The sequence below is a fragment of the Alligator sinensis genome, unplaced genomic scaffold, assembly GCF_000455745.1.
Source record: "Alligator sinensis unplaced genomic scaffold, ASM45574v1 scaffold125_1, whole genome shotgun sequence".
Taxonomy (NCBI): Eukaryota; Metazoa; Chordata; order Crocodylia; family Alligatoridae; genus Alligator; species Alligator sinensis.
This window is the reverse complement of record NW_005841893.1, coordinates 1,564,515-1,581,020: the sequence shown is the minus strand read 5'-3', so window position 1 is coordinate 1,581,020 and position 16,506 is coordinate 1,564,515. Positions and strand designations below refer to the sequence as shown.

Genomic DNA, 16,506 nt, shown 5'->3' with positions numbered 1-16,506 from the left:
GTCATGGAATCCCCCAAACCATTACAGCAGTATAACATCAAGCCTAAGAAAACCTACAACCAGAAATCTTTGTGATTGAACAGCATCCAGAAAAGGTAAGAAAGGCAGCACAGAATTTGTATAGCACTGCTCTATTTCACAGCTCGAAGTAAATCGCCAAAGTGGAAATTCTAGTACAATGCATTACATTAAACACAGGAAGAACTGGAAGAACAGCAGGGTGCTCAGGTACCGCAGTGACGAGATACATGTAAATGTATGCAGAAAAAGAGAGAGTCAGCAGCCCAGGCATCCTAGGAAATAACAGAACAGTAAATTGGTTTCTACCTTCCAAAACTTAGTCAATGTAAACAGCTGAAAAAAAAATTACCTCACATTTCCAGTTGTTTGAGAAAGACCAAATGACATCAAACACTTCTGTGTTAATGAGCATGCTCTGAAGCATGATTCCACAAGATAAAATTAGCCAGAAAACAAGGCTGTAAAATATGCTAACCCTTGGAAAACTCTGAAACCTAACCATGCAGAAAACAAGGCTGTCATACTAGCTCATTTAAAACAAGATAACTTGTTGATTTAAAAAATGCTTCTAGTCAAATATCAAATACTACAAGGAAAATACTCTAAGTTTTTTGACATGTAAAGACAAAAAATACAGGGGAAAGGAATGTGATGACTCACCTGCACCTTTTTGATATAAAAAGAAAGTGTGATAACGGACATTTTAGGTTTCATTCTCTTTTCTTTACATACAGCTTTTGTGTACACTGGGACTTTGTGAAAAATAGGGGAGCAAGTAGAGCTATAACACCATTAGTGAATTACAGCTGATCAAGAGAGACAGGAATGGGTTTTTAAAGAGTTCTAAATATTTTTTGTGTTGCCAATTCTCGTAATTTTATCTTGAGTCCTGTAATAGTTAGACAGTTGGCATTTATTTTATTTATTTATTTTTCATCTCCAGCTTTCCAAACTGCAAAGAAAAGCACCAAAATGTATGATGAAGGGCCAAAAACTGGAAGGCAAATAGAAAGCACCTATTTGTTTTAGATTAAAAAAAAAAATCTCATAGTTTAGGAGGGGCCTGGCTCAAATGTGAAACTTGGGGGTTGAAAATATGGCTTTTATAGAAACTATTAGCATCTATGCAGTTATTTACTAAAGATAGGGTAGAAATAGAGACAATATGCAACAGAGGCAGTATTTCTAAGTCAGCTAAGATGTGAGAAAGCTCACAATGTACATCAATGGGATTCTCTACAATACTTGCTCTATGTAATATAATTTGGATAGAGGCAGTATGTGTTACTTTGCTGCACTTCATAGGTAGAAGCATAGAACATGCTCCTTTCAGAGCTCACAGGCTGCCTGGCTATCTTGCTCAGTCACAAATCAAGGGAAATCAGAGAAGCAGAGCTGGAAGGGACTTCCAGAGGTCATCTAACCCAGTGGTTTTCAACCTTTTTTCATTTGTAGACACCTCAAAAAATTCAAATGGAGGTGCAGAGCCCTTTGGAAATTTCAAGACCCCTTTGAATTGTAAGCATGGGCATTCACATACTTTTGATTGACCATAGTCAATAGTCTTTTGTGGACCCCTTAGACATGGTCTGTGGACCATGTTAATGGTTAAAGATATAGGCCCATAGTCCACAGACCACAGACTGAAAACCACTAATCTAGTCTGACCCTTTGCCTGTGGCAGGATCACCCGTATCCAAACTTTCCCCAAGGGCCACCTATCCAAACCATCCTATACCACAGGTGCCAAGGGGTTAACCCCTTAGCCTGCAGGGCAGAAGTGCCCTGTGGCACTGTGTCATCTGGCCCCTGAAAATTTGACAGCAGGGGAGTAGCGACAATATTGTTACTCCCCTGCTGCTAAGTTTCCGGACCTGTGGGGAACCCGGCACACCACACAGCATGGTCCTGCATGCTAGATTAGGTGCCTGAGGTCCCAACAGAGGCACATGGAGCTGGGTGAAGGCAGGGCGGTGCCTGACTGGGGTGCTAGGCCAGGCCCAGGGGCCAGCGCAACTCATTCCTGTGAGCGCTGGGGTTTGCCCTTAGCTGATCTCCAGGCTGTGTGTGGACTTTCCAGTTACACCTCCACCCCTTCCTTGGTGCTCAGTGCACATCTGCCCTGCCTGTGGGCAGCAACCCCCTAAGCATTGCCCTTGACCTTGATGTCACTGAAGCGACAGAAAAGCTGTTTAACTGAAGAGAACGTGGCACCCAAAGGCCCCAGGACCACCCCTGCCCCAGCTCTGCCAAGTTCTCCACCACTTCGCACTGTACTGCACTCCTGGCCTTGACGCCCCCCACCCCTCGCCCCTACCCCAGGTCTGACAGCTGCACAAACTCCACCACATACCACCCCACACACGCCCCAACCGGCTGCAGCTGTGCCTGTGTGCCCCCCCTTCGAGCTGCGTGGTGGCTGCGTGCCTGCATGGCTTGGCCAGTCTGGGGTGCCCCACCAGGCAGTCACTCGGGTGCAGGGAGTAGTGTGTGATGCAGGTAACAGCTGTGGCACGAGGTGCAGTGCGTGGGAGGGCTATGGGCATGGCAGGGCAGCACCTCCCACTGCCTACTCGCAGCCATAAAAGTGCAGGGAAGGCGCTGGGTCAGGGCAATGAGGCCCCCCCAGCCTGCTCCACGCCCATCGTTATGAACCTGTGATCCTCGCTCCTGTCCCTGATTTCTAATTAATTTGTTGTGTGTCATTAGTGCTATGTCCTTAGTGGCCCCCATCGCCAAAGGGGGCTTATTAGCTCTATTGGGTGGGCTTCATCCCACCATCCCTATGGTGGCATAAAAAAATAAAATGTCACAGAATTGAGACGAGCTTTGAATGGGATTTTGCCTTTAACAAGGAGCCAGTTACCTGTCACAAGCTTTATTTAGGACAACATTACTCAGCCTGTGGGACCCAAAAGGGATCACAGAAATGTATGAAAGGGTTGTGAACAAACTTAAAAAATGGATTCTCCTTTAAATGAGAAAAATGTAAGAAAGTGTGGGTTTCCTGTCTCAGGCTGGCAGAGTTCATGCCTGTGAGGGGCTATTTGGGGCCCTCCATGCCCCACACACTGGAGGGCTTGGGGGCAGGGGGCACTGGGTCGGGACTGGCCATCAATGTTAACAAATGGGTCCTGGTACAAAAAAGGTTGAGAACCACTGCACTATGCTCTACCCCTCGATGTACTCATTACGAACCTATAACCCTCACTCCTATCCCTGTTTTATTTTATTTTTACACAGTCAATTGGGTCACTAACTGGCTAGAGGGCCACACCCAGAGAGTGGTGGTGGACAGGTCTTATTCGACCTGGAGGCATGTGGCCAGTGGGGTTCCGCAGGGCTCAGTCCTTGGGCCTACGCTGTTCAACATCTTCATCAGCGACTTGGACGAGGGGGTGAAAAGCACCCTGTTCAAATTTGCAGATGACACTAAGATGTGGGGAGAAGCGGGCACGCTAGAAGGGAGGAATAGGCTGCAATTGGACCTAGACAGGTTACAGGGGTGGGCGGATGAGAACAGGATGGGTTTCAACACTGACAAGTGCAAGGTATTGCACCTGGGGGGGAAGAACCAGCAGCATACCTTCAGGCTGGGGAACGCCCTTCTCGTCAGTGCAGAGGCAGAAAAGGATCTTGGAGTCATTATTGATGCCAAAATGAACATGGGCCCACAGTGTGGGGAAGCAGTCGGGAAGGCTTGTCATGCATCCACAAATGCATCACAAGCAGGTCCAAGGTGGTGATCCTCCTCCTCTATGCAACATTGGTCAGGCCGCAGGTGGAGTACTGCGTCCAGTTCTGGGCGCCGCACTTCAGGAGGGATGTGGACAACTTGGAGCAGGTCCAGAGGAGGGCCACTCGCATGATTGGGGGCAGCAGGGCAGGCCCTACGAGGAGAGGCTAAGGGACCTGAACCTATTCAGCCTCCACATGAGAAGGCTGAGGGGGAATCTAGTGGCCTGTTACAAACTAGTCAGAAGGGACCAGCAGGCATTAGGGGAATCCCTGTTCCCCCAAGCACTACCAGGAGTGACTAGAAATAAGAGTCACAAGCTGGCAGAGGGTAGATTCAGACTAGACATCAGGAGGCGCTACTTCACTGTCAGGGCGGCTAGGATCTGGAACCAACTTCCGAGAGAAGTAGCACCCCAGTCAGCTCCTACCCTGGGGGTCTTTAAGAGGAGGCTGGATGAACACCTTGCTGGGGTCATTTGACCTCAGTACTCTTTCCTGACATGGCAGGGGGTCAGACTTGATGATCTACTCAGGTCCCTTCCAACCCTACAAACTATGAAACTATGAAACTGGTTACCTATCACAAGCATTTATCAACCCATGGGTCACAACACAAACGTGGGTCACAAGAATATGTGAAAGGGTTGCAAGCAAACTTTAAAAATAGTTTCTTCTTTAAAGGTGAAAAACATGGGAAACCATGGCTTTTCCCTTGGAGGCTGGCAGAGTCCAGACTGGAAGGGCCTGCTTGGGGCCCCCAATGCCCCACCCCCTGCCCCCCACACTGGGCCTGGGGACAGGGGGCAGTGTGTTGGGAGTGAGGGGCACTGGGATGGAACTGGCCAGTGTTGTTTACAAATGGGTCCTGCTACAAAAAAAGGTTGAGAACCACTGATTTAGGGGAATTGATACTGTGTTTGATATGGGCTTGAGTTTTCTCTGCTTATGCAGGTTTATTCTTTGAATTGCAGTAGCTGAGCCTCGAGACCCAAGGGCGTTTATACATGTGCTCCAGGAGTGGGCGGAGAGTGGGGTGCAGGGGTGCACTTTAGCTAAAGCAACTCTGAGAGTTGCTCTAATGAAAACACCTGGAGTATCTCAAGTATCAGCCTCTCCACGCTTAAAAATGGCAGTGGGGGTGCTTTAACTAAAGCTTGTTCGATGCACTTTAGTTAAAGCGCCCCTGCCACCATTTTTAAGTGTGGGGAGGCTGATATATTAGATGCTGGAGTCAGCTGGAGTGCTGCAATAAGCACGTGTTAGCAGACTCGATTCACCTGAGCAGCCTCAGATGATGGATGGGTTACTATTATGATTACGGCTGAGTCAGTGGCTAATTGTGCAGGGTGCAGTTCTAGTCATGTGCAAATCTAGAGCAGAAGGTCTAATCTCTCTGAAGCTGAACATTCATGACAGTAAAATTAAGGTGTCCAGTAACTTGGAGAGAAACAAAATACTTCAGTCAAATTCATAATCTGTTTGCCCCCACCCAGAAGCTCAATGTAGATGGGTGGAAATTTTTCACAGCAAGAGAGATACTAGGTCAGTGGCTCCCAACCTCAGGTTAACACCCAAATCAAGGTTATGAGGGTCTGCTCCTTGCTCCACCCCTCCCAGTGCACGGTCTGTGTGGCTGTCCCTACTGCTGCCCTCCGCGATCCTGGCCCCCGGCTCTGTTGGTGCTACTGGGCATGTGTGAGTCAGCAACAACCTGGATTTAGGGTCACAGCAAAAAAAGGTTGGGAACCACTATATTAGGTGCTCATTTTACGTGCTGGGTTTTTTGGATGCAGCTGTGTTAGTCTAAGGATGTAGGTAGGCAAGGTTCTTTGGGTAGATGTGTTATCTTTTATTAGACCAACTGAGTAGTTGGAAAAAGGTCTTAGCAAGCTTTCGGGCTTGCTAAGATATCACATCTACTCAAAGAACTGTGCCATTTTCAGTACAGCACCTTATCCCCTATTAAGTCTCTTCATGATGCCATGTATATAGCCAATATGAACGAGCAAGGCAGGCGATACAGGGCATTTCAACTTAAGTTAAAACGTGTATTTGGAGTACTATGGTACGCCTACTACTAAGAAAAAGATCAAATGCATGTAGGAGTCATCTGGAAGGTGACCTTGAGAACGTCCTGGCCTGGGCCCTGAGCTCCCAGCCCTGCCGCAGGCAGCGGGGCTGAGGGGCACGGACACAGGCAGGCAGTGACTAGCCCCAGTCGCCTGTTTGCAGCCGGCAGCACCTGCCCGTGCAGCTCTGGGCAGGCGCTGCAGGAGCCCGGGAGCCTCCGCCCCACCCAGCGCGGCCGTGACGCTGACGCTGACGCCTGCAGCCCAGCGTAGCTGGGCCCACCCCCTGCCCCGGCCCGGAAGAGGCTGCGCCACGCGCTGCTGCGGGCTTGGCAACGGCAGGAGGTCAGTGCAGGCGTCCGCACCTCGGGGCAGACGGGGGCTGAGCCGGGTGTGCTGCCTTAGGCCTGTCCCCGCCACCCGCGCTGCAGCGCGCTCACTCATTTCTTGCAGCGCTGCCTTTTCCCCACCTCGAGCACCGCCAGGAGGATTGCACTGGTTAATAGGGTGGGTCTTAGCAGACCTCGGAGGCTGTGGTGCGGGGTTGTGGGTAGCTTAGCCCTGGCAGCCACGGTTTGGCGGGGCAGGCTGTGGCTGCCTGCAAGAGGCAGCTGTCCCTGCCGAAGTGACTGCGGTGACAGTGGCTGGGGAAGGCAGAGAGGTTGGTGGAAGCTCCTTCAGGGACCTGCATGCTACTGATGATCAGAAACACCTGCTTCTGAAATCCCTCCCACTGATTCTGGGAGGATGGGGGGACCGAGGAAATGAGCTGGGCTGAAAAGTATAGCCCCACTTCCACCCACCTGCCCGCAGCAGGGCAGGCCAATCAGAAGGCAAGGGCAGGCTGGCATATGGGTGGGAGTCCCCAGAGGAGCAGCTGGGGGTGCTGCTTATCCATGGGATGCTGGGGTAGGTGTGGGGCACCTGGCAGGTGGAGGAGCAAGCATTTACCTTCTCACACAGGGGCTGGGCACCATGGCACCATTAGAAAGATCTTGTGTTACCCAGTTGAGAATCGGTGTACTAGCCCTTCTCAATGCATATTACAGTTTAAGCCTTTATTTCTTGAATATGGATGATCAGAATTGCACTTGTGATTCCGAACGAGGCTTCACTGGTGCCTTGCATAATAGCATGAATACTTCCCTATGTAGTGGAACTATTATCTGATAATCTGAGGATCACATTTTGGCTTCCAAAAGCAGCATCCTAGTGGTAGTTTATAGCAAATTTATAATCAGCTAAAGCATCTAGCCCCTGCACCTCTCTCACCTCCTCCACAACTGATGAACGGGAGCTCAGATTATAACAGAAGTTGTTGTACAGGATGGCTACTTAGTGATTAACTTCATACCAGGGGTTGGCAGCCTTTTAGAGTGGTGGCCAGGTGTTTGCAACCTGCTCACTGCTGCAGACTGTCAATCCCTCAGCTCTGTTGCCCCAATCCCATTCCTACAGCACCCCCTCCACTTACTGGATGCCACCAAAAGCCACTGCAAATGCCAGTTAGGAATGGCAAAATTTAGTGGTGTGGACTAGATATCAAACTCCTCCAGATTCCCCAGTTTCCCCCTGGATGTTCCAATACTTCTATATTGATGAAGCCTTTAACTTTGTTTCCCTAGTAGACTTCACTATATTTATGTCATTTATGAAAATAAGATCAGTCCCAGAGCCAGTTTAGGAGGAACTTCACTAGTAGACTGTTCTGCCCATTGCTTTCCCTTCCAATACAGTGCATTGTCCTCTTCTCAGTCCATATCCTTTCCAGTTTAACTGCTTTCCAAGTAGCATGAAAACCACTGTTTTTGCACTTTAGATAGATACCTTACTACATTTTGTGTCTAGAAGGCTAGGGACAGACATTCAAGAAGCTTGAGCCTATATTGATTCAATCTTTGCAGGTTAGTTTAACCTGGTTAGGCTGAACCAGTTTGTAACCATACAAACATCCCCTCTGGACTGAGGAAATGCCAGCACATGCCTGCAGTGGCTCAGGCTAGAAGCTGAGGGGTGCTAGAGCAGCCCTCCCTTCCCTTCAGTAGTGTTGAGCTGAGGGGAGTGTGCCCAGGATGCTCTGGTTAGGGAGAGGTCTTTTGTCCCCCCCCCTCACTGTTCCTTGATGCGCAATGGAGCCAGCAGGGAGTTATACCACATTTACTTACACAGCAGGGAGTTGCACAGCATTTATCAGCCCATCAGCAAAACAAAAGCTTCTCTCATTAATTCAGGCTCTTAAACAACTTATTCCAAGGAAGATGCATTACTAGCTGACCTGTGGATTAGCTCCAAAAAGTCCTAAGTGGACACTGTCTTGTCTGTCTTACACAGACACCACTCAGCATTAGCTAGCATACCATGTGCTGGCTATGGTCTATGCTGTGGCAGAGAGGAGGGAGGGATCCCTGCTTGAGCGGGGAGGGCAGGGGGAAACCAGGCAGACCCTGCTTTGCCCGCAGGTCTCTGGCAGAGTCCTAGCCAGGGAGCAGAGGGGTGAGGCCAGCTTCGCTGTGGAACAGACAGCCCTGCCCAGAGCTACAAAGCATCTGGGATGCTGGGAGACTCGGGTTTAATTTAAACCAGGAAGGGATCTGGAACCAACATTGCATAAACTGGTTTGGCCCAAATCAGTTAAGTCTGATATTACATTCAACTAGGTTTATCTCAAACCAGTTTCAGCCATTTTCAAACTGGTTTATGTGCACTGTACATCTGTTCTGTTACAGATTTAAACCAGTTTCTGATCACTTAAACCAGTTTATGTGTAATGTTTGTCCCTAGCTGAAAAGTCAGTTACTTTATCAGAAAGTTAGTCTGGTCTGATCTACCTTTGGTTAAACCCATTTTGCATTTTGTTAACTTTTCCATTTATCTCTATGGATTTAACCTACTCGTTTCTTCAAAATTTGTTGTGAATATTACAGCTAACGGAATTGTGCCAGGTGTGGGGGTTTTTTTGGTTGTTTTTTTTAGCTGTGACCATAATGAGTTTGTTAGGTTGCTTGGATGTGAAGATTTAATAAGCTTTAATTACATTTCTTAAGTGGGTTAGCTGGAATTGATGATTCAGAATCTGAATACTGTCATTAGCATGAGATTTTTAATCTCCAAATTGGCGCAATACTAAACTTATTGTGCTTTAGGTACAAGTATTATCTGAAGGCTGTTTTGAATAGAGGGGAGGGCCAGAAAATTGACCAGGTACATCACCTTGGATGGTTTCAAATTTTCTCCTGTTTGAGAAAATGTATACTTTGTCATACAGTGGCAAAGCTGTAGCCATTATTCTACTTCTAACTTAAAATACACAAGAGAGTTGATTTGCAGTTTAGATAGAACTTACTGAAAAAAACATGACTTGGATCGTTAGTGCAAAGTGTCTTCACAGAGTTATTTTAAAATCTAATATTCAGTGTGAAATCTCTAAATTAAAGGATCAATAAGACTACAGTCAAATCATTCTTGAACTACCCCTTTGTGCTTGTGCATTGTAGGTGTTTCTCATGTGATGCAGTATAGCTTCTTTATTCCTTAAGACCACTTATAGCCTTTTGCAGTTATTTTTGTTGCTATGTAACTAGGCCAATTTCACTGGACCATTATCCAGGGATCCTGATTTTCTCTGATTAAAAAATATCCCAAATTTTGCGGATTAAAAAAAGTAACCCAGTGGTCCCCAAAACCACGTTTTGAGAGAGAGAGGTATTTCATTTTGATCACGGAACAATGTGGATTTTGGGACCATTGGGTTACTTTTTTTACTCTGCAAAGTGGGGATTTTTTAAAATTGGAGAAAACCTTGGTCCCTGATTAAGACAATGAATCTGACATTTCTACAACAGGGGTGTCAAACTGTAATAAGTTGGTGCACTGGATCCAGACTGGGGCTTTGTGCAGGCTGGATGACCCACAGCTGTGGCTCTCTGCCACTGTGTGAGCACTGGTAACCAAGAAGTCAACACCCCTGCTGCTGCTGGAGCTTCAGTGTCTGCACAAACAGCAGCCAGGGCACGAATGCTGCAGATTCAGGTCACCAACAGTGACCGAAAACACGAAATTTGTTGGCAGTGTGGCCCTGGCAGCCGTGGTGACATCATTAACTCCTTGGCTGCTGGTAGTTGTGGTGAAAATCCATAGCTCAGTAAAGCCTGATTTGTAATTGGTAACCCTACCAGGTACTAGTAGTGGTAAATATGGGAGCCAAGGACACATGAGTAGGAACCTACCAAATTTGTGATTTCTCAATTTTTGCCAAAACTGCAAATCTGGTAGGTCCTCCTTGAAAAAGCCTGGTCCCTGTGAAAAAGCAATAAAATTGGGAAGTTTGTGGGGAAGGGAGCTGCAAACAGAGGTAGGAAGCTCTGCATCTGGAAGCACAGGACAGGGCAGAGGGGATGGAGATTTTCACAGGAGAGCATGGCAGGACCCCCTGCATCTCTGACTGAGGGGCCCTGGAAGTCCTGCCCCTCCTCAGTCCTGTCAGTTTCTGGGAGGCGGGGGGGCAGAGGGAGGCCCCCCTGTGCTCTGCTGCAAAACTGGTGCCTGATGCTGTTCTGGGACTTCAAAATCCAGAGGTAGCTGTTGTAAATTAGTCAGGTCCCTACACATCAGTATATGATCTGGTGATGGTCTATTTGATCACTATCTGTGGCGTGTATGTTTAATGAATGTGATCTGCATTACTGACTTGAGTTTAATTCTATTCTGAATTTATTTTTGTGCTTCAGCTAGATCAGGGGTTTTCAATCTTTTTTGGTTGGCGTACCCTCAGCGGCCGGTAGAGAAGCAGGGAGTCCCCCTGCCGATTGACAAGAGGGCAGGGGGAGGTAAAGCATCAGCAGCAGAACTGCTTCTCTGCATTGCTGCCGTGTCCCCTGGTTCCTTTCCAAGTACCCCCAGGGGTACATGTACCCTTGGTTGACAACCCGTGAGCTAGAGGATTCTGGTGTCCTAATGGAGTATCAGTAAATTGTTTTGCATCACAAGTCACTTCAAAATGTAAAAAGTTCAGAATATAGTTTTGGGAAACATTTAATATATTCTGTAGTACCAATAAAAATAAATGGAGATCAGAATATATTTAGAGAGAGGCCATGTGGCTTGGGTTTCATGTTCAATTAACTCATTGTCCAGGAAAAACGCACAAAGCTACCTTATTCTAGCTATTTCCAGAAAAGTTACTGTGGTTTACTGTTGGTGACAGAGACGGTTAGCAGTTGTTAATCTGAAGTCAAGCAGAAACCGAGAGCAGGATGGCACCTTAGAGACTAACTGGTTCACAGAGATATGTGCTTTTGCAGGCAGCATCTGCTTCATCAGATCTGCCACCTACCTATGAAAGCGCATGGCTCTCTGAACCAGCTAGTCTCTTAAATTGCCACTTTCTTCTACATTCTGCCTGTTGCTGAATTAAAAATAGGGAGTAGCAGACCCCAGATTAAAGTAATTTTTTAGTGTGGCTCAACCAAAAAGTTAAAAGCAGCTTAGTGACATGGCCTAGACTTTTCTCAGAGCAAAGCTATCCTACAGAACAAATGCAACCTAATTATAACAAACACCAGCATTTAAATAGTCTCAGAGACATGAACAGATTTTTTTCATTTTGACATGACTAATTGAGTAACCTACTTATAGCACATGCTTCATAAACTTTTCTCCCAGCTTCAGCAGGACTCATAATTATGTAATTGTAACAGTATTTTGATAAAAAGCATTTAGTCCTTTACAGTACAAGAAGAACTTGTCCAACACACAGTAGTTAAAATGAGACCTGTTCTTTTTCTCTCTCTCTTAAGTTGAATCACGATTATTTTCAGGATTCAGAAAGGACAGCATCATGGCTGGCTAACCATTTATTTCAAATAACTAAATTCAGATAAACAGAAGAAGCAAGACTATTTGTAGAAGTACCATCTGCTAGCTCTGTGTTGCTAACTATGTGCTACATAACCTTTACCTCATTAACACAGTGGAAGAAAGATAAGATGATGATTCCTCATTTGCTAAAAGCCTCAACTACTTCCTAAATATTAGAACTATGCATGCTTCTTATTCAGATTCCAAAATTTACAGCTTTCTACCAGCAGCTTGAGGCAGTTATGTAGTAATAGGTTACATGCCATGACACATTTATTTATTTTGAGGGACAGTTTTGAGTATTCAGTTTTATTTAGTTCAAGAACCTCAATTTGGATATCTATATGAAACAGCTGCAAACCCTTATTCGCTGCAGAATGTAGTGCTGTAGCACATAGGCATCAATGGGCTTTCCTAGTTTATTGGTTTAATTTTTAGTAGACAAGCTAACCTTCAGCTTGTACAAATAGGTGCAGCTGTTTCAGATAGAATTGTTACAGGATTTTCTAAAAAGAAATTCCTCTTTGTAGGCTGTGTAGCTGATTAGGAGAATCTTTGGTCAAGAATTGTTGCAGCCCCAGAAAGGATGTTTGGAGGTTCCCAACATCAGTCCAGATTAAACTGTGGCATATACCATTTGACAGGCCAAGTAGGCTCGACTAGTAGTTTTTCTCTGTGTAGACCTAGCTACTTTTCATTAGGTTATCACTCTATGTAAATGAAATATGCAGAAGTAACCTTTAGCTTTGTAATTCCAATCATTTACTAGTTCCAGATCTACTATTCCCAATTGTTCAAACTAAAGATGTAGGAAAATTGCCTGATCTTAAGGGCCATTAACTGATTCACCAGTCTGTTTGGTTGGCCTTGGGACCACATAATAGTTATCAGGTGGCTTTGTAAATGGTCAATTTATGTTTAAGTTTAGCTGCTTGCTTAAATAAATGTGTACCAGTACCAACTGAGTAACATAAAATGAAGGCCATGAATTGTTTCAGGGAGGGAAGAATAATTTAAGTCTCTAAACCAGAGATTTTACTCTGTAGTAATAAAGACTTGGCAGAAAGTAAGAAAGAAAGATAGTAAGTAAAATCAGTGATTTCAAAGGCAGTTTGTGCTAGTAGAGGGGGCTGAACCTGGTTTTAGTTGAAGTCCTGAGTTAATGCAGTGCATTTGTTTTTATACCATGATAAACTGTCTAGATATCCAGATGTATCTAAACTATGTTAAGAAATAAATGCTGACTAGATGACTCAAATACAGTGTGTAAGCCCACAAAAGAATAGTTTTCTTGTTACACGTTTCAATACCTAAAATTGCTGTAATTACAAGTAACAGGCTGAATTTTCAGGCAGACAAAGTTTGCTCTTATCTTCTTCCACTCTTCCTAGAGCGGCAGTTCAAACCACTTTCATTCATGGAAGGAAATGGATTCCATATTCCAGCTATTTTGTCCCTGTATTAGTGTAAGTTAAGTTACTAATCCATTGAAAATGCATTACTAATGTGGTGGGAGAAACCTCCCTAAGGTTCGTTGTCTAGCTGTAATTTGATTGATAGACAACGCGGGTAAAGAAAGACAGCTGTTTATTTGCTCGAGCAAAGACCATAAAGCCAGCAAAAGGCAAAATGGCCCCCCCCCTAAGGGTGAGGTGATCTTTTATACTTATTACAACAAGGCAAGACTTCATGGTTAACAAAAAAAAGCAATACTTGGGCGGTGCTTTTCAAATCTTTGTAACAGCATATTTCTATTAAGCTGAACTAGCACTTTTTAAAAAGCTAAAAGTTAAGTAACAGTAACATTATAATATGTTAGCAAAACCTTACACAGTAGTAGATATTTCTCAAGGACACAACCAGTGCACCCAGAACAATGGTTTCCCTGTCTTATCTTACTTCTTGCTGTAGCTGATTTTTTAGCACACAGACACAGAGATACTTGCTGCTTTTAACTCAGAAAATGCTTAATACAGTTAAAATGATTACTTGACACAAGCAAAGGCTTAGCTATCAATCTGCCTTGTGGTCAGCTGCATTGCTAGGCCACAGGTCATGCCTTGTATTCAGCTGTAAAGCTAATATTTCCTAATAATCTAAATTATTGTAAACCTAACAGTATGCTTATCAGAAAAGTTTTATTTTAGGGTAATAACAAAAACCTGCGCACTACAAATCCTCTCTTTGTTTCAATTTTTCAGGAGAAATTTTGGAACACACTTTTAGGTATTTAACTTCTTGTGGGGTTAGGTTTTGATGATTGATGCTGGATATTTGTATAAACTGACCATATATTTTTTATTTGCCTTTGCATAAACTGTTGTCCTAGAGAGCACAGACACTGAAAACAGCACAACAGGCAGATTATAGTTATAACAATTCCGATTAAGCTTAATACAAAAGGTCTAAGCCATCCTGTAAGGGAAGGCAACCAATTAGTGAGCCAACTAAGAGATGTGTCTTTGGGGATTTTAGCTATATCTTCGGCTTTTTGGATATGGACAGCTGCATCATTGAGGTGGGTTTGTACTATTGTAAAAGAACTGTTAACCCAAACACAACATTCTGGTTCAATAACCGCACAAGCTCCTCCTTGAGCAGCAAGGAGAAAATCCAGGGCTATACGGTTTTGAATTACCATTTGTTGGAGTTCTTCTTGGGTGTCAGCCAAGGCAGCAACGGCCTTCGAGAGTTCCTTGTGACCTTCACTGAATTTATGAGCCATGATTTTTATCACAGCTTGCAAACGTAGTGTAAATCTTTTAAGACAAGCAGTGCCTATTCCTGGGAGTATACCTGCTAAAGAACACCCGACTAATACTCCTGTGGTAAGCGGAGTTTTTTGATATTTGTTTATTATATCACGGCTTTTTTGTAAATCCCTCTTGTTTCGCCACCTGCCCCGTGGAAGGTGCGTGGCGAAGGACGTAGAGGGTTTTAGCATGGCGGGAGAGTAGATACCTTTTCCTTTGGCAGGGATTTTATGGTAGGCGTGGGAGCCACAGACCCAGTATTGTCCTTTTAAAGCAGCGAGGTTTGAATATTTAGGAGGTATTCGGCCCCCGTTTCCTAATCCTAGCACCCCGCGTTTACCCTTTGATTTAAAGGAAGGATTTGCAGTTTCATTAAAGAAGCATTGTCCCCGGGAGGTGTCGGTGTATAAACAATACCACAAGGTATTATTTAAAGAGGAGATGGGGGTGTAGATAGGATTAGTGTTTTTGGTTAAATTTTTGCTGCTGTAGAAATCATTGTAAGAGCTGCAATAGGTAGGAGTTGCTGTGTTATTATTACGCCAGTCTCCTCCACTTGAACTAGTAAAATAGTGGTGACATATGCTTGTGCCTAAATTAATGCAGTTTGATACTGAGCAGTTTATATAGAAACACCAATCTCCAACAGCAGGCTTTACCAAAAGGAATTTCTGCTGACTTTGGTCCCAAGCTTGGTTATTAGAGGGGTTTAAAAGTGACTCGATGGGGCCCAAGGGGATGGGAGTCGTGGGAATGCCTCCTTGGGTGTGGAGAGGAAAATGACTGCACACCCAACAATCACTTTGGTTTTCTGCTTTAGCGGCTCTCTCAACGTATTGGAGGTATATATTATTATCAGAGATATGGGCAACAGTAGGTTTAAGAGTAGTTTTAGCCTGAGGAGACTCTGCAAATTGTCTGAAAACTGGGTGGCTAGGCTTTACACGATATTCTGTTCTATAAGTAAATACCCGAACTTTTGTTGAACTACAGCAATGTGAGGGAGGATACCGTCGGGCAAGGTTGCCCTTCCTGTCTATATCAGAGAGTTTGATTGAATCACTTATCCAGACAGGAAAAACTCGGGCACCAGGATTAGCACATCTGCAGCAACTGGCAGCTATAGCCGATCCCTGTGAGAGACTTATTTGTCCAGCAAAGAGAAAGATTAGAAATAACATAGTTATAGAAACCATATTATAACAAAAATCAGCACAAACAGTATGCACAACCCTGCAGCTCCAATAACTGGTCTTCTGGGACATCTTACAGTCTCAAAGTGCTCTGTTTTAGCTGATCCAAAAGTGTCTAGAGGATGCAGTACTTGGAGTTCGGTGCTCTCTGGGCTGGGCAGGACCCCAAAAGGGTGACAGTTCATTAGTGGACCTTGGTTAGTTTGAGTTTTATGTTATCTAACGGGCTGCAGGTCCAGGAGGTGTTTGTTTTTATTTTTTCGGCTGCTTCTGGCTCACCCTTGTTGCGGTCAGGTGAGCGTGCGGTGCTCCCACGAAGTCCGCAGTTGTCTTCTTCTGGCTTCCCCTTTTCCAGGTCAGGGAAGCTCGCGTTGGAGCCGATCCTGAGCTCTGGTGAGACTTCTGGTTTTTTTTGTACGAGTATAATGAATCCAGTTGTCCTTTTCTGCTACCTTTACGGCGGTGTGGGAGGTGAGGAGGACTTGATACGGTCCTTGCCACTTAGGTTTAAGGGGAGACCGTTTTCAAGTTTTTATATATACCCAGTCTCCAGGCTGGATGCGATGTGCTGGGACATCGGCAGGGAGGGGTTGGCTTAAAGCAGCATACCTATGGAGAGATTTTAACTGAGACTGTAGAGATAAAATATAAGAGGTGAGTCCTTCATCGCCTAAAAGAGAAGAAGTGTGAGCCGGTAGTAAGGGGAAATGTTGGGGAACAGGGTGTCCAAACAGCAGCTCGTAAGGGCTGAGCTTTAGTTTTCTCCTGGGGGGTGGTTCTGATGGACATAAGGGCCAGTGGGAGAATCTTAGTCCATTTTAACCCGCTCTCTGCGCATAGCTTTTTAATTTTTTGTTTTAGGGTCTGATTTATTTT

The 16,506-nt window shown here is 45.1% G+C and overlaps 1 protein-coding gene across 9 annotated transcripts in view; it reads left to right on the top strand.

Annotated features, from left to right (window-relative positions):
• The first annotated feature begins 6,113 nt into the window (after positions 1-6,113).
• Positions 6,114-16,506, top strand: part of KLHL8 (kelch like family member 8) — a 96,449-nt gene continuing 86,056 nt past the window's right edge. For 3 of the 9 annotated variants that reach the window (XM_014517144.2, XM_006018094.3, XM_014517143.2), the window contains exon 1: positions 6,114-6,173. The gene's annotated coding sequence lies outside the window, so the exon portion shown is untranslated. The other 6 variants (XM_006018097.3, XM_025197259.1, XM_014517142.2 and 3 more) reach the window with 5 other exon arrangements.